The sequence below is a fragment of the Lepidochelys kempii genome, chromosome 8 (assembly GCF_965140265.1).
Source record: "Lepidochelys kempii isolate rLepKem1 chromosome 8, rLepKem1.hap2, whole genome shotgun sequence".
NCBI classification, from domain to species: Eukaryota; Metazoa; Chordata; order Testudines; family Cheloniidae; genus Lepidochelys; species Lepidochelys kempii.
The window spans coordinates 91875578-91898526 of NC_133263.1; the positions used below are offsets into that span (position 1 = coordinate 91875578).

Below are 22949 nucleotides of genomic sequence, written 5' to 3' on the forward strand. Positions count from 1 at the left end.
TTCACATAATGGTATTTTCCTATTTCTCTGAAAACATGTCTATCACCAAATGTTAATTCAATTTCATGGGCATAATCAATTACAAAGCAAGCAGCTTTCAAACTCAAAACCAAGTGCAAGTAAGTGTACATAGCTGGATTTACAGTTCATACAGTACATATCAGGACTTCAATTAGAGGTCTGGTGCTAGCAGGCCAGGCTGACCTCTTGCTTTTGAAATCAGGGTCAAGGGAGAAATCTCCGGATAAAGGGATTATTAAAAGAACTGTAAAGTCGTATTTGTTCACAGGATAAGTGGCATACCTTTTAAGGTTGTCCTACTTAAAGTCACTGATTCCAATGCACGCACACACATATTATTGAATGTTTTATAGGGGCACCATCTGCCTTACATAGTTAACTGTCTCTCAGATACAGTATTATATAATTATATTTATACAGTACACTATACACAACTGGAATTATAATTTTGTGTCTATATGTCCCTCCAGGTGTGTGTTTGTATTACATATGTACACAAATATATTCACAAATCTGTCATGATCCAATAGTTTACAGCTAAATTACTCAAATGTACTTGATGTTAAAACGTAACCCAAATAAATCTCTCAATCTACGAGCATGAATTTTTTTGAATTTTTGAGGGAAAGAAACTTTGAATATTTTAAGGACAGGTTTCAGAGTAGCCGCTGTATTTGCAAAAAGAAAAGGAGTACTTGTGGCACCTTAGCTCAAATAAATTTGTTAGTCTCTAAGGTGCCACAAGTACTCCTTTTCTTTTTGAATATTTTAAGTGCATAAAATGCCAAAGTAGAAACTGAGTGGGGTTTTTTTTCATTTTCTCAACTAAAAAGTAGATTTCAGAAAATTTATGTGATTGTGCCTGGCTCAGTTTGCATTTTTCAATAATAAAGTTCATAATTGCATAATTTTTCTTTTTAAAAGTGGGTAATTAGTCTAATAGAATATGTTCATTGGCAATTTCCTGAGTATTTTTAATATGAGAGTCTACTTTTCATATACTGCAGCAGATTTGTTTACTGGATTAAAAGATCTATGAATTAAAAATAATTCTCTTAGGTCCTCACTTCAATGGGACCACTCAGACACCTAAAGTTAAGCACATGCTTAAGTGCTTTGCTGGATAAGGGCCAGAATGCTCAGTACATGGCACCATCAAGCCCTTGGTAGGTCTGATAACAATGGACTACACTGGTTCTGCCTGTTGTATCCACTGGCACCTTTGTTTGCCTGACAGGCTGTAACAAAGGAGATCCTATTGCAATAATGGTTAGGGTGTGATTTAAAAATACACAAAAGCAAGAACATTCACAATGAAGGTAAAACATTGGGCTCATTCTCAAAGTGTTAGTTCACTCGTGAGTGTGTGTGTGTGTGTGTTTAGAGGACTGTAGGTGCGATTGAACAATAGTGCAAAGCCTGACAAGATTTTCAGTCTTAATTGGTGAAAATAAATATTTATCGGTTGAGATTTTTTAATTGAATTATACATTCATACATGATTAGGAAATCGGGGCCCTTACTCACACCATTCAAATCCTGACTCATATGAGCTGTTCTCTTGCATAGGCCCTGATCCTGCAATCTGATCCATGCATGCATAGATACGTAGTGCCCCACTGAGTTTAGTGGACTCCGTGCAGGCCTAAAGTTCTGCCTACATGATTCCGATTGCAGAACTAGGGCTTAGATTTCTAAAATTGTGATGATAAGTGCAACAAAAAAGAGGAAAAAATGAAGGGAGCTCACCAAACAAATGACAAAGGAATGGCCAGGACATAGTATAATTAACAAGAAAAGCTGTAAAAATGTAATTTTTTTGTGCCTGCTAAAAAAGGGCAAAATGGAAAAATGTCTTTCAGAGACACTGTATCAATTTGGCTGTTCCACTTAATTGTGAATAAGAAAAAAAATTAGGTAAAGTTATTAAGTAATTCCAAAAGCAGATGTTAGCATTAAAAGATCCTTAATTGAAAAGAGGATTAAACATCCTAAAGTCTGCAAGATTTATTTCTAATGCAGCGCTTTTCTGAAATATATGCAAAATTATACTTTTGTTAAATACCCCTAAGATAGGAAGTTGAAATTGCTGTTCATGAACTGGTTATCTCTCCAGGTTTGTACCTCAATCATATTTGGGTAGTAAAGCTGGTGTTTAAAATGAGGAGTAGATAATCCTTATTCGATTTACCAAAAACTATTCATTCACTGAAGTTCTATGCATAAACTATGGCACTTGGACACCTAAGATAGGCCCTGATGCAGCAAAGCCCTAGAGCATACGCTTAACTGTAAGCATGTGCTTAAGAAAAGCACATGCTTAATTAAATGCTTCGCCAAATAGGGATGGGCTTACTCAAGTGCTTAAACTTAAACAGGTGCTTAAGTGCTTTCCTGAATCAAGGCTTTATGTCCAAAGCAACTCCCACTGAAATTAGTGGGAGTCTTTCCATTGATTTAAATCGGAGTTGGATCGGGGCACGAAAGAATAAACCCTAGGTTTCAGTACTTCACTGTAAGTCAGATTTATGGGGATGATAATTTTTTTCTGGAGGAAGTAAGAAAATAATAAAGTTAGCTGAATAAGGTATATAATAATACCAATCAGTAAATAGGTTTCAGAGTAGCAGCCGTGTTAGTCTGTATTCGCAAAAAGAAAAGGAGTACTTGTGGCACCTTAGAGACTAACAAATTTATTTGAGCGTAAGCTTTCGTGAGCTACAGCTCACTTCATCGGATGCACAAAAGCTTATGCTCAAATAAATTTGTTAGTCTCTAAGGTGTTAGTCCTTTTCTTTTTGCGAATCAGTAAATAGTATCTTAGTACCTAGTACACTCTTGGTATTATACAAATAATATGCATACATAACACCACCACCACAGTAAAAGCAATTCACTTTAGCTTGATGGTGACAGTGTAATTATGTAAAATGTAATCCTATAAATTACATTTTCTTCATTTTGGGTTCAAACATTACCCCAATAATGTAGGAGCGAAAACAAGTCTACGTTTAAGGAACCAAATTCTGATCTTCCATCATGTGATGGGGCGTCCACCCCACAGAGGGTTGAAAGGGATTAAGGTGCCCAGGCAGGCCAATTAACTCCACCAGGTGCACCTGGAGGAGGAGCCAGGGAGCACACCACTAATTAGAAGTAGGTTCAGCGGGGCTGGAACAGGCAGGGCCAGTATAAAGCCCTGGAGCTGTGAGCATCAAGGAGGCTGTATGAAGGCAGGGAAGCAGGCTGCAGTTACTCCCTGTGCGGAAGGAGTTGGGAGCCTGGCCAGCCCAGAGAGGGGAGAAGCCCAGGAAAACAGCAACAAGGGGTCAGACTGTGTAGAGACCATGGCTACTTGTTATAGGGTCCCTGGGCTAGAACCTGGTGTAGAGAGCGTGCTTGGGTTCCCCTACCAGCCAATGGGGAGTGGCAAGGGCATTGGAGATGCCAGCCATCCAGAGGGTCTGGAAGGACTTTGAATTCTCCAGAAGGGGAGGACCTTAGTGACCTGGCCAGAGGGCCAAGCCATGAAGAGGAAATGGCAGATCTGAGAGTGAGTGGGGCCACACGGCGAGACAGGATGAGGCAAGACATCACCAGAGGGCGAGCATAAGCCTGGCGGAGCTAATTCCCAGGACGGCCAGCAGGAGGTGCTGCTAGCGATGAGTGAACCCCCTGACATACCAGTTATGTGCAAGTCCATTTCCACTGACCTTAACATAGTTTTCCAGTTTTACACTGGTGAATGTGAGATCAGAATTAAGCCTCAAGGTCTCATTCCATTTGCTCTGTGTTATTAAGTGAATTCATATAAAGATTGAGTCAATGGAGGCTTTGTGTGTACAAAAGCCAACTACATTGCCTTCCAATATTTAGTGTACATGGAGAGTCACCTTTGTATTCCTAATTAATGCCCAGGAAGGGAGTCTCAGATGTAGGAAGATTACAGATCAAGCACTTGCATTGTAGTTTGAGAAAATCACAACTGAAGCATTTACTTTTATCTGGAAATATAGTAAGCTCATCAGGTCACTGTTCCTTAACCACATACCAAAAAATGTTTTCATTGTACTAATGTTCAAAGTGTTACTGCTGTTTAAAAAGTTTCCCTTATATTATTAATTATTATTCTTATTATTTATTAAATGATTATATAGTGCCATAAGTGTATGTGGTGCTTTGCAAACAAAGCATGTTCTCTGTAATTTGAACAATAATATACCGTGAAAGAGTTAATCCGCTGAAGATGAAAAAGTCCAAATTCAGTTCTTTCACTTGCACTGGACAGTTTGACGACGTATTATAGTATTAATTTGAAGAAACAGCTTTCTGGGAAACTTTGATTCACTATCAGTATTTTGAAATTACGAAACAAGTTCCTATACTAGGACTGAAACAATTTATAAAGCCCTATTCATGTCAAGCATCTTACTGTACATAACCATCTTAAAACCTTAAAATAGTAATAATCAATTAGGGCTTCAAGCCTATTATCTTAACCAAATGCCTGACTAAAAAGGAAATCCCTCTCCACTCAAAGTGCAATTTGATTCCTCTTGGTTCTATCCTCCACCTAGATAACCCTCTGTTTCACAAAGTGTTGAGTAACTAATTAATATTGCTTAGAATATACACATCTGTACACCAGTGCAAGGAGCCCCGGTTACAAAATGGAGGAACTGGAACTACGGGTGCAGGAAGTGAAACCAGGTATCAGAGGGACAACGGAAACAGGGTGGAACAGTCGTCATGCCTGGAGTACAGGCACTGAAGAGTTTGTGCTGTTCAGGAAAGACAGAAATAAAGGTAAAGGTGGTACAGGAGCATGTATATTAAGGATGAGGTAGGAGACTGTAAAGAAATTAGAAGTGATGGAATGGATAAAACAGAATCTGTATGGGTCAAAATCACTTTGGGGGAAGAAAGCTAGCACTGGTTCCACTGGGATTGTCCCTGGGTTATGCTACAGACCCCCCAGGATCTGATATGGATATGGATATATATCTCTTTAATATTCTAGTGAACTGAATACTACTGGGAATGTTGTGATTATGAGAGACTTTAATTTCCCATATACAGATTGGAGGACAAGTGCTATTTATAATAGTTGGGCCCAGATATTCCTGGATGTGATAGCTGACAGATTTCTTCACTAAATAATCACCGAACCAACATGAAATGACGCAATTTTAGATTTACTATTGGTGAGTAATGAGGACCTCATAGAAGAAGTAGTTGTAGAGGACAACCTTGATTCAAGTTTCAGAGTAACAGCCGTGTTAGTCTGTATTCGCAAAAAGAAAAGGAGTACTTGTGGCACCTTAGAGACTAACCAATTTATTTGAGCATGAGCTTTCATGAGCTACAGCTCACTGCAGAGACTAACCAATTTATTTGAGCATGAGCTTTCGTGAGCTACAGCTCACTTCATCGGATGCAGTGAGCTGTAGCTCATGAAAGCTCATGCTCAAATAAATTGGTTAGTCTCTAAGGTGCCACAAGTACTCCTTTTCTTCTTGATTCAAGTGATCATGAGCGAATTCAGTATAAACTAAATGGAAGGATAAACAAAAATAGATCTGCAACTAGGATCCTTGATTTAAAAAGGGCACATTTTAAAAAATTAAGGGAATTAGTTAGGGAAGTGGACTGGACTGAAGAACTCAAGGATCTGAATGTGGAGGAGGCTTGGAATTACTTTAAATCAAAGTTGCAGAAAGCATCTGAAGCCTGCATCCCAAGGAAGGGGAAAAATTCGCAGGGAAGGATTGCAGACCAAACTGGATGTCCAAGCATCTAGGTTATTAAGAGAAAGCAGAAAGCCTACAAGATATGGAAGTTGTGATGGATTGGCTATGCCTTGGAGGTCAGAAGGGTAGGGAAAAAATGAGAACTGACAAAAGCCAAGCAGAATTAAGCCTCACAAAGGAAATTAAAACCAGTAGCAAAAGATTCTATAGCCATATAATTAAAAAAAAAAAAAAAAGGAAAGAAAAAGTGGGACCACTAAGCACTGAATATGGGGTGGAGATTAAAAGTAATCGAGGCATGGCCCAACACCTACATGCATACTTTGCCTCCATTTTTAAAAAGGGTAATAAGGAGCTTAGGGGTAGTGTTAGGGTGGCTAATGGAAATGAGGATATGGAAGTAGAAATTACAGTATCTGAGGTGGAAGTCAAACTCAAAACAGTTTAACGGGACCAAGTCAGAGGGCCTAGATAATCTCCATCCAAGAATATTAAAGGAACTGGCACATGAAATTGCAAACCCAATAGCAAGGATTTTTAATGAATCTGTAAACTCGAGGGTTGTGCCCTATGGCTGGAGAATTGTTGATATAGCACTTATTTTTAAGAAAGGGAAAATAAGTGATCCAGGAAATTACAGGCCCATCAATTTGACCTCCATTGTATGCAAGGTCTTGGAACAAATTTTGAAAGCGAAAGTAGTTAAGGACATAGAGCAGGGATGTCCGAGCTGCATGCAGCTCTTTTACAGTTAAAGTGCAGCTCACGGAGTGCCTAGCCCCCCATTCTCTACCTACCAGACTGGGGAGCGGGGGAGCTCAGGGAATCTGCCCTGTAGCAGGGTGGTGGGGCTAGCGGCTTTGGCCCCGCAGGAGGCCCCTGCCAGGGCTCGGGGGTTTCATCAGGAGTGGGGCTGAAGCCACAAGCCCTGGCAGGCATACCCAGCTCTCCAACTTCTAAGAATTGTCGTATGCGCCTGTGGCTCAGAGGGTCAGTAAGTTTGGCCACCCCGACATAAAGGTAAACAGTAAACTGGGATAAAATACAACACAATACAAAAGGGAGATTGTGCCAGACTAACCCGATCTCTTTCTTTGAGCAGATAATTGATTTTTTTTTTATGCAATAGATCTAATCTACCTGGATAAGGCATTTGATACAGTTCCACATGGAAAATTATTAGTTAAATTGGAGAAGATGGGGATTAATGTGAGAACTGAAAGGTGGATAAAGAACTAATTAAAGAGGACACTACAACGGATCATACTGAAAGGTGAACAGTCAGGATGGAAGGAGTTTACTAGTGGAATTCCTCAGGGATCGGTCTTGGGACCAGTCTTGTTTAGCATTTTCTTTAATGACCTTGGCACAAAAGGTGGGAATATACTAATAAAATTTTGGAGTGACTCAAAGTTGGGAGTTATTGCCAACACTGAGGAGGACCCGAATATCATAAAAGATCTGGACAACTTGAAAACTGGACTAAAAGAAATGGGATGAAATTTAATAGTGCAAAGTGCAAGGTCATAAATTTAGGGACTAACAATGAATATTTTTCCTATATGCTGAGGATGTATCAGATGGAAGTGACAGGAGGAGAAAGACCTGGGTGTCTTGGTTGATCACAGGGTGATTATGAGCCATCAATGTGATGTGGCTGTGAAAAAAACTAATGCACTCCTAGGATTTATCAGGTGAGTTATTTCCAGTAGAGATAGGGAAGTGTTATTACCATTATAAAAGGCACTGGTGAGCCCTCATCTGGAATTCTGTGTATAATTCTGGTCTCTCATGTTTAAGAAAGATGACTTCAAACTGGAATAGGTGCAGAGAAAGGCTACTAAGATGATCAGAAGGCACTCAAGAAGCTTGGCTTCTTTAGCCTAACCAAACGAAGGCTGAAGGGAGATAAGATTGCTCTCTATAAATACATCCAAGGGATAATGACCAGGGAGGGAAAGTAGTTATTTAAGTGCCAATGTTGACACAAGAACAAACTACAAACTAGCCATCAGCAAGTTCAGGTTCAAAATTAGAGGAAGGTTTCTAACCATCAGAAGAGTGAAGTTTTGGAACAGGCCTTCCAAGGAGAGTAGTCAGGTGAAAAAACCTAACTGGTTTCAAGAGTGAGCTTGATAATTTTCTGGAGGGGACGGTTTGATGAGATTGCCTGCAATGGCATGTGGCCCATCTGGGACTGCTAGTAGTAAATATCCCCAACGGCCAGAGATGGGACTATAGACAGGGAGGTCTCTGAGTTACTACAGAGAATTCTTCCCTACATGTCAGGCTGGTGGGTTGAGATGCTCAGGGTCCAGCTGATCACCATACATGAGGTTGGGAAGGAATTTCCCCCCAAGTCAGATTGGCAGAGACTCGAGGTTTTTCACCTTCCTCTGCAGTGTGGGGCATAGGTCACTTGCAGGTTTAAACTTGAGTAAATGATGGATTCTCTGTTATTTGAAGTCTTTAAATCATGATTTGAGGACTTCAGTAACTCAGCCAGAGTTTAGAGGTCTATTAAAGGAGTGGGTGGGTAAGGTTCTGTGGCCTGCTATGTACAGACTAGATTATCACAATGGTGCCTTATGGCCTTAAAGTCTGTGAGTTTATGAGTCTGTATCACCAACCACTGACACCTTGAAAGACAAAATAATTGAGAACTCTCCTCACCAGACTGCTCAGTGGATTAACTTTTATCTAACTGTATTGTGGTGTCAGGATAGGTGTGGTAGAACTTCGGCTTGATCCTCAGTCATGTTCTTTCTCGCAGCAAAAGCAAACAAATAAAAGGAAGGATAGAACATATATGCATCAAGTGATATCTTCATATAAGGTGTTTATGCTCTGCAAGTCTTGTGGAGACTACACATCCCAGCATGCAATTCTCCACCTTCACCTGAATACCCTCTACAGTCAAGATGGACCACTGCATTCTGGGACCTGTAGTCTATATGGACCACAGTACTCTATGAAAAATAAAGGTGACTGTAATCCATTTTATTTTTTAACACTATAGTCTGCACTGGACCACTGCATGCAACTCTGGTTAATGCTAACCCGAGGGATCAATTTTATTTTTCCTCATACAAAATATGTTCTGTAAACCCATAAATTATAAACTTTAAAAGATGGCTCCATTAAATCTTTAAAATAAATGACTTTTTAAAAAAGAGTTCAAACTACAAATTAGCCATGATTTTAATTCTGATACAGAAATCTCATTTTTCCCCTTTTTCTACTTGCACCCTTCCAGCCCCAGCCTTGTTTTGGCTACAGTTACTTCTAAGTTTAATTTTATTGTCATAGCAATAATTAACCATGGTTATTTTATTACACAGTCAAATGACATATTTCCTTACAAAATAAATGCTAGGCCACAAGTCCCCTATGTCATTATTCTTTGAAGCTTGCCTACTCAGCTTTAGCACAGAGTTTTTAAGAAGCACCAGAAAATTCTTTGTGGAATGTAACAGAATGAATTAGACCGTCCAGGGCATGTCGTGTTAGTACAATAGAGGAACACTTTTAAGACTTTAAAGTCATGTAATACAATTCTAGGCTGGATCTTTCTTGTTGAAAAAAGTAGAATGGGAGTGACTGAAAGAGAAAAGGGCCAATATTTGACAACAGAAATCAGCATAACCTTTTAACAGCAGCAGTCATGGATGACTGCCCTTTGACCCTGAGAGATTATGTGGGATTTCAATGACAACAGCTGGAAGTGAGCATGTGTGAATAGAAAACACAGATCTGAGGCCTAATACAAAAGACTGCAGAATCCCTGCCCAGATCAGAGTGTTGATTAGAAATTGTTTCCTGGTCCTGGCTTAATAGAGTGTGATAATGAAAGTTTTGTTAACCCTTCACACGATGCAAAATCACTGATGAATTGTGGGGGATTTTCAACTCCAAAATTCCTGAATTGAACGGAAGAGAACAGTATGGTTCCATAAAACTTCTTGATATTGTGGGCCAAGCTGAAACACCCATACTCAAACTTGGTCTGTGCGGAGTCCCACTGGTTTAATGGGATTTGAGGGCTTGATCCAGCATCCACTGATGAGAGTGGAAGGATTCTCATGATGTTAATGGGCCCTACACTTGACAAAAGGTCCTATCCAATGTAGGGGTTTGCGAATTGAGTAATATTGGGGTTTCCTCACTGAGGCCTGTGAATTTGGCAACTCTGGTTGCAGCCAGTGTCATATTCCATAAGAGATGCAGGGGAGTTCATGGTGCTTGTAGTCTCTAGGAGCTCCAGTCATAGATCGAGACTTCTGGTGCTAAGCACTGTACAAATACAGAATGAAAAGACTGTCCCTGCCCCAAAGAGCTTACAGTCTGCCTGTAGAATGTGCTCAGTATTTCACAGGATCACTGCCCAATGAAAGACCTGCAAGTCCATGTTTAAGAACCTGTGAAGCCCTGCACCATGGAAACAAGACAGTTTGTCCTGGTGTTTTATTGCCTAAAATTATTACAGAGGTCATAGACACTTTTTCTCTAACTATTTAACAAATAGATACAATTTTTGTGATAATGAAAACTATTAAGAAAAATCACAATTTCAGTAAACAAATTCTCAACAGTTACTACTGTCTAGGGCCCTACATCTCGGAAAACAACAGATGTCTTAAATTAGCATATTTATCTGTTTCAGGTCTTCAATCCAAAAAGGAAATGTTAAAAAAAAAAGAGCAAATGTCATAAATGGTCATATTAATTTGGCAGCTGATGAGATAATATGCTCCTCAGACCCTTTCAAAGTAAATGAGATGAAATCTACATAAGGATAATCATTTTGGAATATTTATGGCATCTGACAATAAAGAGTAATAAAAAGAAAAGCCTCCCCCTTGCAAATAATAATATTAAGGAGTTATTTATCTTCATTTCTTATCTAGGTTGGTTACAACAACAACTGTGATCTCCTAGGTCTCTGCAGTGATATTACATATTCAGCTTTATTGTCCCAAGACTGGCTCAGTGACTGAGTGAACACAAAAAGGGACTATGAGGTAATCCTGGGCAGACTGATGAATAACTGCTTTTTTAAGTGGTTGGTGATGCCATGTGATGCCACAGAACACTCAGGATGCTTGGCACTGGTAAAATAGTACCTGTGTGCTGGTGGGCGAAATGGAAGAGAAGGGGTACTGTCACGTTCAGGCTGATGTCCCTGGTATGAAGAAATATGGCAAGGGTACTTTAACCCCATAGTCTCAAAAGAAGCTGCTGTTCCCTTTCAAGATGGGAAATGTCACTTAGTCTGTAACTCATGATATCATGTTTCATGTCAATTGATCATATTTTGGTTTTATGTTGATATTCCAGATACAGTTTGAAAACACTGGTTTCCACAAGTAACACCAGATCCTGCCAATTATTACTCATGTGAGTATTCCTCACTCACCATGGGCCCAATCTTGTTCTTACTAAAGTCAATGAGAATTTTGCCATTGACATCCACAGGTGCAGGGTTGGGCCCTCATGGCATCCTACTGACTTCAGTGTAACTATTCACATCCATGAATAAGAGTTTGCAGGATAAGCCATAAGAATAATATAAGGCCAAATTCTGGTTTAATTTAAACTGATGTTAATTCAGAGTAACTTCACTGATTTCACTACACCAACTCAGATCAGAACTGGACCTATATTATTGTTTGCATCAATATTACTGGGGGAATTACATTGGTAGGCACTGGGTGTACAAGACCAACATGAAAATAACCTGAAAGTTATTTAAAAATGGTTTGGAACATTTACATATTCAAAATAATCAAGAAGTGAAATAGGCACATTTGTTTCAACTCCTTGTTTATAGCACTGCAGCCCCTCCCTCCTTTAAATCTTCCTCTAACCATAGTGATGTTTATTGAATACCTGTCATTTCTCCAGCAGCATGTGCCAACAGCAGCTCACCAGTGCCAGGCTGCATGAAAACCCTTCTGTTTCCTATTCTCCAAGGGGCTCCATTAGATCAACTACTCACCATACCCAATACACTGAAACCCATAAATTTGCAAATACTGCAGTCAAAATTCTTAACAGAAAACTGCACCCATTTTGCCCAGCACAGCATACTGAAAAATCACACGGTGAGAAGCATTTCTCACCATGTGTAAACCGTCAATTTGATTTGAAATTAAAATTTTTGATTAACACGAGCATTTCTGAGCCTCTTGCTGGCAGCAGCCCTATTGCTGAAAAGTGACATGATTTGTGACACACATGCTGTACAGAAGTCCCATGCCAGTGATTGTTAAACCCATTTTCATTCTGCTTTAATACTGGTATGGCACTCAGGAAAAGAATATAAATATTCAGGGGGAAATGGAAGGGGGGGTGCTGTTAAATGCTAACGTTCTTTTTCTGGGTGGCAAAGCAGTATTAAAACAACATGGAAAATGGCATGGGGGTCCTATAAGCCACAAGTCCTGTCTCTTTTCAGCAATAGGGTCCATCAGCAGGAGGCTAAGAAAAGTCCATATTAAGTAGAAAACCTTATTTGAACTCTCCTTGACATTTCATTTCAGTGGGAGATGCTTTTTGCTAATAAATGCTGATGGGCTATACAGATGGGTGTAGCTTCATCCTAATTCCGCTGGCAACTCCAGCATCAAACCATGATCTCTCATGTGCCATAGGCATGATATTCTAGCTTCCATACTAGCCTATGCTATTTTCTCCTGTTTAGCTTGTTCTCCAATGATATAAATGCTGGATAGATGAATACTTAAAGCAGAAGAAACTTTTGTGATTATTAAGATTTTTGTGATTGTTAAGATTTTAAAACCCTGGAATCTGTTCTTGCAATCACTACAAATTAGTGAGGAAGATTTTCCTGAGTGTAACAATCTGTAAAGTGAGCATAAGAAAATTAGGACATTTGTGTTGACCTTTTTTTCAGGTCTTTGAAATTCTCATATAAAAGATAAAAGTACATTGGGGATTTTTGCAAACGTATGGCAGTGTTGCTACCGCTAGTGTCTGACTCATCTGTGACACCTGTATATTTTTCAGGGTAGAGGATTTTTTTCCAGTACTGTAGTGCTCTGAAGAAGTTTATCACTAAACAAGTGTCAATAAGATTCATTTTCGAGCAAAAAAGCAGCTTTGATTATTTCTACCCTCATTTCTCAACTCCAAACAGTGTCTCACATTGAACGCTCAGCTTTATTAGACTGTTTATTCCTGGTAAACATAGAGCAAATGCTACTTGGTAAAGTAATACAAACATTAGAAACATCTTGTAATTATTAAAAATAACAAACACTTTGACTGATGAATGAAATACTGGGATATTTCAGAAGTCCTGGGGAAAAGTTCCTGTGGCACTAGAAAACCACCGATGAAACCCTGACCCCATTTAAGACAACGGCCAAGCTCAGAATTTCACCCCATATGAAAAACCAGCACAGTAAAGATTTGATGAAACCATCACATATGGTCTCTATAGACATCTAGGTTCTTTTAAATAAAGCCTGTTTCTAAATATCTAGGTTACTGTGTTGCCTAAATATACAAATAAACCCAGGAATAGTGTAATTATTTTAGGACCTATAAAAAACCACCAAGTTTTATACTCCCTCATTTGGTGGTAGCTAACTATATTCCCATAGTTTATATCATCATAAACAACATGCTGCAGCGCTATATTGACACAATTGATAAGGTCTGGAGTTGGGTTACGGGAGTTCAGGACAGTGAGATCAGAAAAAATTAAGAGAAAATGAAAGCTGGTCCAAGGTTTTTTAAAATTAACAGTGAAGGAAACATACAGCTAACCCATTTGTTTACAATAGATGGCAGAATTTTTTCAGATAAATACAACGCGAGTGAGCAATCACCATACTTCAGGTGAAGCCAGGGCAGGAAACTCCTTCTGCTCCCAGTTAGTTTTATACTATTGGTACATACTCTTGGGTCTCATGAACTATTCCCGCTTCGCTTCTCTGCTTAAACCCATCTCCCTCAACACCAGTACTACAGTGAAATAAATGCTACTGTGACACCACAATGATAGACGTTTTAGAAATACCTGCAGTAGATTCAATAAAATTAAAAAGCACCTCTGGAAGATGGGCATTTGAAATGGAAACTAGGTCACATGGTCAGCCAACCCCACATCTCCCATTGCATTTCCACTTTATTCAACATGATTATTTATGTGTTATGTGCTGACATGGTGCACCACACTGTACAAAAGTGTCAAAACATTCACTGATAATAAAATCTATATGAAATATAGCGCTGGATTTATCTGCCGTTGTCACCAGTCCAGTCTTCAGAGTTGCCTTTCCAAAAGGCTAACATTACTGTCATACTCTTTACACTGATGATAATTATTCCTTATACTCTGAGAAGGGTGTCCCAAAGAACAATAGATTGCCTGTAGCAAACCACTTCCACCAGGCTTATATACCCATCTTCCTTGGAATACAACAAAAACCTTTCCCGTATAAGAATGACACACTCAACACTAAGGCTTAGTTCTACCCCATAATCCTTACCAACTACCTCAAAATATAGGAACGTAATAAAATAACAAACAAAAATCCTACCCCAAGCCGAGTTCTGACCCTGGAAAAGGAGACATGCTAGAGATTCCATGAATTTCACTATGGACTTTGCTATTTCTATTGATGGAAGGCTGATAGTATTGTGCTGGGTGGCAGTATAAAACTGCCAGACCTCTATAAGCAAACAAAAAGGGACTTCATTCACAAGGCTCTTTACATTTCCCCCAATGAGTGTAGTTTAAAACAGAATCTCTTCATTAAACTTTATAGCCCAAAAATATCAGAATTTTTCTGGTCTTTCTTTGCCTGCATTATTGGAACCGAGAAATAAACGGGAAAAATAATGACTGGTGAATTTTTGGAAGATTTGGAGTTCAATTCTGAATGGATGAGATCCCAGCATTGCAGATTCTTATCTCAACTGTAACTGGAAAAGCGGAACCTCTTAGGTTTGCAACATCGGACAAGATATCTCATGAGAATGGGCTCTCTCAAATTATTTTGGTCCCCAGACACAAAAAAAAGAATAAAAAAAAGGAACTGACTTTTTGTTAAATTTTCAATACTGGATTGGTTTGGGTACAGTTTTGAATTTTTGGCAAAGAGTAATTTGATGCATAAGGGAGAAAGCTCTTACTGTATCCAAGCCAGCTTGCCCATCCCTAGAAAAACATTTTTCCACAAAATATGAGGATATGAATGGTTCTTTTTCTTGGAAGCTAAATTATCTAAGATGAAGATTCTTCCTATATGAGAGAAGGGGAAAATGGAACAAGGCAGATGTGCTGCCCTCTTTCCCATCCCAAAACAATTCACTCATCCAAGTCACACCTCTCCTAGCAAGTAAATGCATAGCTTTTTCCTTTCAGGATAGGTCACTTAACTTTAAATCCTGTTTTAAGCACAAGAGAATGGATGGGAGAGAGCTTGCCCTGACTATAGGGATTTAGAAGCCAATGTCAGGGATTATAATTTAACATATACCCTTGGTTGGGAGAGAATTTGTCTTTCCTCCATGCATCTTGTCACTCACATCATTCCGAAAGAGCTGATAGGTATTCTTATATTAATACCTGGCTGGTTCTTTATTTGAAACTTTAAAGGTTGTAAAAGCCAAATACTGCCAGATTATCCTTGGGTTCCTGTTCATCTGGTTCAGTTATGGGGTGGGATAATGATCTGTCACCAAAGTAAAATCATTACCCAGAAAATAATGCCATAATGTTTCTGCTGCCCATTTCACAGGAAGACATTCTTTCTCAATGATGCTGTGTCTCTGTTCTTGTGGGAACGGTTTATGGATTGCATCATAATGGTAATAATAATAACTTACATTTATATCGTGTACGGGATATTCTATATTTTTGCCTCCTGTCAAAGGACTGGTCCCAGTCCCACTTCAAATGCATCAGTCAGCACCATGACAGGCAAAGAGAAGTCTGGACTCTAATATACAGCCTGGACAGAGGTATGTTATAATCCTTAATGACTCGTTCAGAAGCAGGTGACCAAGTGACCAAGTGACCTCATTCTTCCTAGTCTTTTCTTGAGATTAGTTAAGGGGACCTGCAAACTCAGAGAAATGGGGAATGAATCTCTGATGATAATCTGCCATCAATAAAGAGCACACCTCTTTCCTGGTCCCAGGGATGGAAGCTGCCTGACTTCTTATGCCTTGTTGATTTTCCGATGGATTAATCAGTTCCCCAGGTCTTGCTACTGGCTAGTGCACAGGTACCATGGTTAATTCTGCCTTGGCAATCTCAGAAGCCCCTCTGTGCAGATGTTCCCCCAACTGGCACTGTTCACACCATGCTGTTGTCTGAATAAACAGAACTGTAGGCTGTATACTTCTGAACCTTGTGGTGTTCCCCTATAACCCTAAAGCCTCACTACCTCACTCCCTTTCCATACATTCAAATTGCCACTGCAAAACCATGTTCTCCTGCAGCTCAGACGATATTCCTCCCCTGCTCAAACCCTTTCACTGGCTCACCTCCACATTTTTTACACCAGGGAAGAGTTTAGCCCCTTCTTGTGTTCTGTGCTCTCTTTATTGGTATAGGAATCATCATGAAAGCAAGTTCCTTGGTTTTCAAAGAGTTCAGGCTCAATTTACTCCAAGATTTCACGAGCAGAAACTTGAGTACAGGTGCTCAGCTAGAAAAAGCTAGCTTGCTCGGGGTCACCCTCTTGCTAACATGGTGAAAGATCAGAATTTCAGTCAGAAAAGCCGTGTCAATTTCTGATGAAGCAAGGATCCTTCTTTCATGCAATTATTTTTAAGAGTAAGGAACAAAAGAAGATAAATACCAAGAACCTGAGATTTTGGGCTAAATTCTCTGTGGGTGTAACTGTTATAAACAGGTTTCAGAGTAGCAGCCGTGTTAGTCTGTATCTGCAAAAAGAAAAGGAGGACTTGTGGCACCTCAGAGACTAACAAATTTATTTGAGCATAAGCTTCATCTGATGAAGTGAGCTGTAGCTCACAAACACTTATGCTCAAATAAATTTATTAGTCTCTAAGGTGCCACAAGTACTCCTTTTTTTTGTTGTTGTTATAAACTGTTCACAATAAAAATATCCCTCTCTTCTTGGCTTCAGCGGAGTAATGCAAGGAAAGAATTTGGCCCTTTGTTTCCAAATGGATGCTGTCAACACTCACCCAAGAAGCCTCTCTTTGCAGGAACAGGAAGCCCCTATGCAGGGAAAACTACATACACATGGGCACCAGCTGTAATTCTAAATGCCCACAGTAAAGTTTTTTAGAGGGTGGTGTGGTTTTCTCAGCCCCTACACCTCCTCTGCCTGACTGAAGGCTGGTTCTACAAGCACCTTGCTGATTATGCAGGGGCAGAGGGCTGACAGGCAAAGTCCTAGGTGATCTAATGAGACTCTGCACCATGAAAATGTTATTTCTCACTCTACTACCTCCTCCCAGAGAGAGGCAGAAGGGAGGCCTGGGGCTAGGGCTGACTGGGGGTGAGGTGGGCAACATGACTGCAGGGGTGTTGCAAAGTCAGAGTGCCAGTGAGCTCAGTGGGAGAGAATGGAGCAGCTGAAAGGTTGGGCTGCTGAGCATATGTTTGTAGAGAGACAGAAGAAAAAATCTTTTGATTCCACGCAGCAGTCCTCTTTCCTGTCACTGGTGACAGGAGCATGGGCCAGAATCCCCACACCGCAGCATGTCTCTAGCAGAACACCTCCGTTTCTGAGAGAGGTGTGCCAGTATGTGTGTATAAGTGGGAGTACACAATGACTGGAGAAAGAGCGAGAGTCTCACTCGAAAATTAAAATATTTATTGGATCCTATGAAAATGGAATACAGAGGTGCTGTATATGAAAAATTGTAATCACATAATCTCCTGTTTACCAACAAGCGCATCAGCGACTAAAGATTTACCCTAACAAGTCACAGTGGGAAACTTTTCTCCTTTTAAATTTAATCTCTCCTGGTTTTGTTCTTCCACAGAAATATACCAGTTATCCAATCTGTGTTTCCGATCCACTTCTGTGATTCCTTACTGCAGTGCCTGGAGGTGAACTCTCTCAAGAATGCTAAGGCATTTTATAAATCATTTGGCATCGGCAGGATGGGGAGGGGGAAGGGGAACGGGATAGCATAGTTTACAGCACATACTCAGCAGTAACTCCCAACTCTCAAACTTCCGCATTTTCTTCAGGTGCTACAGTGGTAAAAAAAATTTAAGACACAAGAAGTGAAACATACACAGTAAGTAGCACATTTAATCAACCTGCACCTGTCGACCACCACCGAGCAAAAATTTGTCAGGAGACTATCACAACGCACAAGATGTTATAGGACTGAAGACGCTGCATCGAAAAAAGAGAGCAAGTGAATAGCACTAACTGCTATAAACAACTTGTAGTGCCATTTTAAAGTTAGGTAACAATGGCATAATAAAGAAATTTTGTTTACAAATGTGGCTTGATCACCTAACCTAACCTCATTGCCCTCCACTGGCTGTTACCTTGTTCCTGGGGAAATATTTGTGAACCATTGCAAATAAAAGTCTCTCTTTTTCTAAGAAATGGATCTGGTATTTTTCCATTTCAGTTACATTACAGTCAGGCTTCAGAGAGGACTTTGCCTCCTGCAGATCTAGGAATAATCACCCTAAACTTTCTCCATGTTACTTGTCTAGCATCTTCCATGTTAAGATTTCATTTCCAATGGCTGGACTGGGGGTTAGGTTGTCTTCCTTGGAAAAGATCCAACAGTAACCGTCTGCCTTCAGTAAAAAGGAATAAGGTTTATGGTCCCATTTTCAAAAACATACTCTGAAGTTGCACTGAAGTAGTTGCATCCACAGTTTTTCACACTCAAGTTTTTGCTTGTGCAAAAGCTCAGACTTCCATGCTCAGACTCTGTTTGTGCTCTACCTGATTAATCCATGCTAATACAGTTTGTGCAATCAAATCCAATATTTTGAATGTGCAAAAATGTGTACACAAAATTTGGGTCTCCTTTGAAAAGTCATCTTTTCTTTCCTACTGGGCAATACAATACAATCACACAGTCATGGTGCATGAGCCAATCTTTACAATATGTTATCAAAATAACTGAATAAAAGCAGATTCCACTTATAAAAGCAGGTTTAATTCATTCTCTTACTTCACCACATACCCTAACCATCTGGATATGTGAGATAATGACTTACATTTATATAGTGAATACATTGATTTAGGGTCCAATAGAATAACTCCCATTTACATTACTGGAGTTGGATCAGACTCTTAGCATGTGAGTGATCATGTCTCTTTTCAGTGGCTGGCCCAGCAGCCATAACAGCTTGCTATTTACAGCTAATCAATTATCCTTTAGCTCAAGTGGTAGAAGTCTGCATTTTTGATGTTGAAGAACCCAGGTTTGATTCCCTAATAAGGATCATGGAGTATGTAGGGGGGAAAAGGTACAGTTCATTACGAAGTATCAGCCCTGGAGGGACTTGAATTTCTGAGGACAACAGATGGCAAGAACAAGCTTGTTTTAACAGGGGAATGCATTCCCTAGTGGCTGCCTGAGAGATTGACAGCCTCCTACTCTCAGCTAATGAATTCTCCTCTAGCCTGAATGTTATGGGCCTCTGTTCGTCAAGCTGAAGGCCCCATGTTCCATCTCCCCACTATCAACCCTGGCATCTGTATGTTTGAGGCCTTGGTCTGTTATGGACAGCTCCTCCCATCCAGAAGGATGCAGCACTTTGTTAAACGCTTTACAAACAGAGTCTCAGATATGCACTTTTTATATCCACTGACCACAGTGTATATATGAAGACATTATTTGTCCCATAATGTGTTTTGCAGGTGTATAATAGAGGCATTGGGAGTTATGTGCGCATATCTGGGAGCAGAATTCTAGTCTGACATCCACAGGGTGGATCTTGCTTCTAGTATTCTGACCTTTGAGTGTAGAACTCCCATTGACCTCAACAATAGATATGCATTGCTGTAAGGAGGGAATAGTATCAGTCAAGCTTTGCTGTATGTATCTAAAAGCAGGGTATAGCCATACACGGCAACCATTCAATAGTGCATGATAACATGATAGATCAGTTTAGGACAGGATGGAGATACCCAGAGTTCAGAGCCCCAGGAGGACAAAGGATGACTCACAGAAGATTGGAAGGGAGAACAAAAGACAGAAAGAACAGGAGGAAGGCTGGAAAATCACACGAACACCAGGAAGAGGCAGGTATATGTGATAGGTGACTCCCTACTAAGAAGAACAAACAGGCCTGCCACCTGAGTTGATCTGGAGAACAGAAGGGTGTCCTGTCTGCCAGGAACTAAGATACGGGATGTAGACTTTTAGCTGAAGAGGATCCTAATGGAAACACGAAAGAATCCATTGATTGTCTTTCCTGTGGGAACAAATGACACTGCTAGATTCTCTCTGGAACACATCAAGGGAGACTATGCCAGGCAGGAGAAGATGCTTAAAGAAATGGAGGCTCAGGTGATCTTCAGTGCGATTCCACCTGTCCCTGAGGAGAACGAAGATGAGACAAGATTATGATGATGAACAGATGGCTCAGGCAGTCATGCTATAAGGAAGGCTTTGGGATGTTCAACAACAGAGAGGCATTCTTGAACAGACGACTGTTCTCATGGAATGGACTCCACTTGAGTTGGGAAGAAAATAGACTTCTGGGATGGAGGTTGGCACAACTGATTAAAAGAGCTTTAAACTAGGAACCTGGGTGAGACGGTTGGGAGATGCTCATGTAATCTCCATGCTTAATTCTGATATTAACCAGGAAGAAAATGAGGAAAGAGAGAATACAACAATGGAGAAGGGCACAACAGTGGGTAGCAGAGTAAGAGGAAAGATAGTGCCAATACCAATGAAGCTAACAGTTAGCTAGGTAATACTGGAAGTAGAATGACCATACCTAATGGGGTGAGGAATCCGGGCAAAGCCAAGAAGAAACAACTAACATGTACAACAATGCAAGGAGCTTGATTAACAATGTGGAGGAACTAGAATTACTGGTGCAGGAAGTGAAACCAGATATTATAGGGATAACAGAAACATGGTGGAATAGTAGTCATGATTAGAGTACACGTATTGAAGGGTAGGTACTGTAAAGGAAAGACAGAAATAAAGGTAAAGGTGGTACAGTAGCATTGTACATTAAGATGAGGCAGACTGTAAAGAAATTAGAAGTGATGGAATGGATAAAACAGAATCTGTTTGGGTCAAACTCACTTTGGGAAAGTAAGTAACCAGAGGTTTCACTAGGATAGTCCCTGGGTTATGCTACAGACCCCCTGGATCCAATATGGACAGACATCACTTTAATGTTTTTAATGAAATAAATACTTCCAGGAATTGTGTGATTATGGGAGACTTTAATTTCCCAGATACAGATTGAAGGACAAATGCTACTAATAATGGTAGGGCCCAGATTTTCCTGGATGTGATGGCTGATGGATTTCTTCATGAAACAGTGGCCAAACCAACAAAAGGTGATGCCATTCTAGATTTGGTATTGGTGAGTAGTGAGAACCTCATTAAAGAACTGGATGTAGGCAACAACTCTGGTTTGAGTGATCATGAGCTAATTCAGTATAAACTAAACAGAAGGATAAACAAAAATAGATATACAACTATGGGCCTCGATTTCAAAACGGCAAACTTAAAAAATTTAAGGGAATTCGTTAGGACTGGACTGAAAAACTCAAGGATCTGAATATGGAGGAGGCTTGGAATTACTTTAAGTCAAAGTGGTAGAAAACATTTGACGCCTGCATCCCAAGCCAGGGGAAAAATCTGTAGGGAAGGGTTGCAGACCAAACTGGATGAGCAACCATCTGAAATAGGTTATTAAGAGAAAGCGGAAAGCCAACAAGGAATGGAAGATGGAAGAATCAGCAAGGAAAGCTACGTCTTGGAGATCAGAAAGTGTGGGGGAAAAGTGAGAACTGTCAAAAGACAAGCAGAGTTGGACCTAGCAAAGAAAATTAAAACCAACAGTAAATGGTTCTATAGCCATATAAACAAAAAGAAAACAAGAAAAGAAGAAGTGGTACTGTTAAACACTGAGTATGGAGTGGAAATTAAAGATAACCTTGGCATGGCCCAACACCTAAACAAGTATTTTGCATCAGTTTTTGATACGGGCAATGAGGAGCTTAGCGGTAGTGGTAGGGTGGCTAACAGAAATGAGGATATGGAAGTAGAAATCACTGTATGTGAGGTGGAAGTCAAACTCAAACAGCTTAATGGGACAAATCAGGGGGGCCGATAATCTCCATCCAAGAATATTAAAGGAACTAGCACATGAAATTGCAAACCCAATAGCAAGGATTTTTAATGAATCCATAAATTTGGGGGTCATACCCTATGACTGGAGAATTGCAATCATAGTACATATTTTTAAGAAAGGAAAAATAAGTGATCTGGGAAACTACAGGCCCATTAGTTTGACCTCAATTGTATGCCAAGCCTTGGAACAAATTTTGAAAGAAAAAGTAGTCAAGCACATAGAGGTAAACAGTAACTGGGATAAAATACAACATGGTATTTACAAAAGGTAGATCGTGACAGACCAACCTGATCTCTTTCATTGTGAAGATAACTGATTATTTAGACAACTGAAATGCAATAGATTTAATCTCCCTGGATATAAGTAAGGCATTTGGTACAGTTCCACATGGGATATTATTAGTTAAATTGGAGAAGATGGGGATTAATGTGAGAACTGAAAAGTGGATAAGGAACTGGTTAAAGGGGAGACTACAACAGGTCATACTGAAAGTTCAACTGTCAGGCTGGAGGAAGGTTACTAGTGAAGTTCCTCAGGGATCAGCCTTATTTATCATTTTCTTTAATGACCTGGGCACAAATAGTGGGAGTGTGCTAATAACATTTGCAGATGACACAAAGTTGGAAGGTATTGCCAATGAGGAAGAGGACCAGAATATCATACAAGGAGATCTGGATGACCTTGAAATGTAGAGTAATAAAAATGGGATGACATTTAATTGTGCAAAGTACAAGGTCATGCACTTAGGACTAACAACAACATTTTTTGGTATAAACTGTGGATTTATCAGTTGAAAGCGACAGAGGAGGAGAAAGACCTGGGTGTATTGGTTGATCACAGGATGACTATGAGCCACT

The 22949-nt window shown here is 39.9% G+C and overlaps 1 protein-coding gene across 7 annotated transcripts in view; it reads right to left on the reverse strand.

Moving 5' to 3' along the window:
- The window catches only part of NFIA (nuclear factor I A), a 464706-nt gene that overhangs the window by 112471 nt on the left and 329286 nt on the right, over nucleotides 1-22949 (reverse strand). The gene's annotated exons all lie outside the window — the stretch shown is intronic.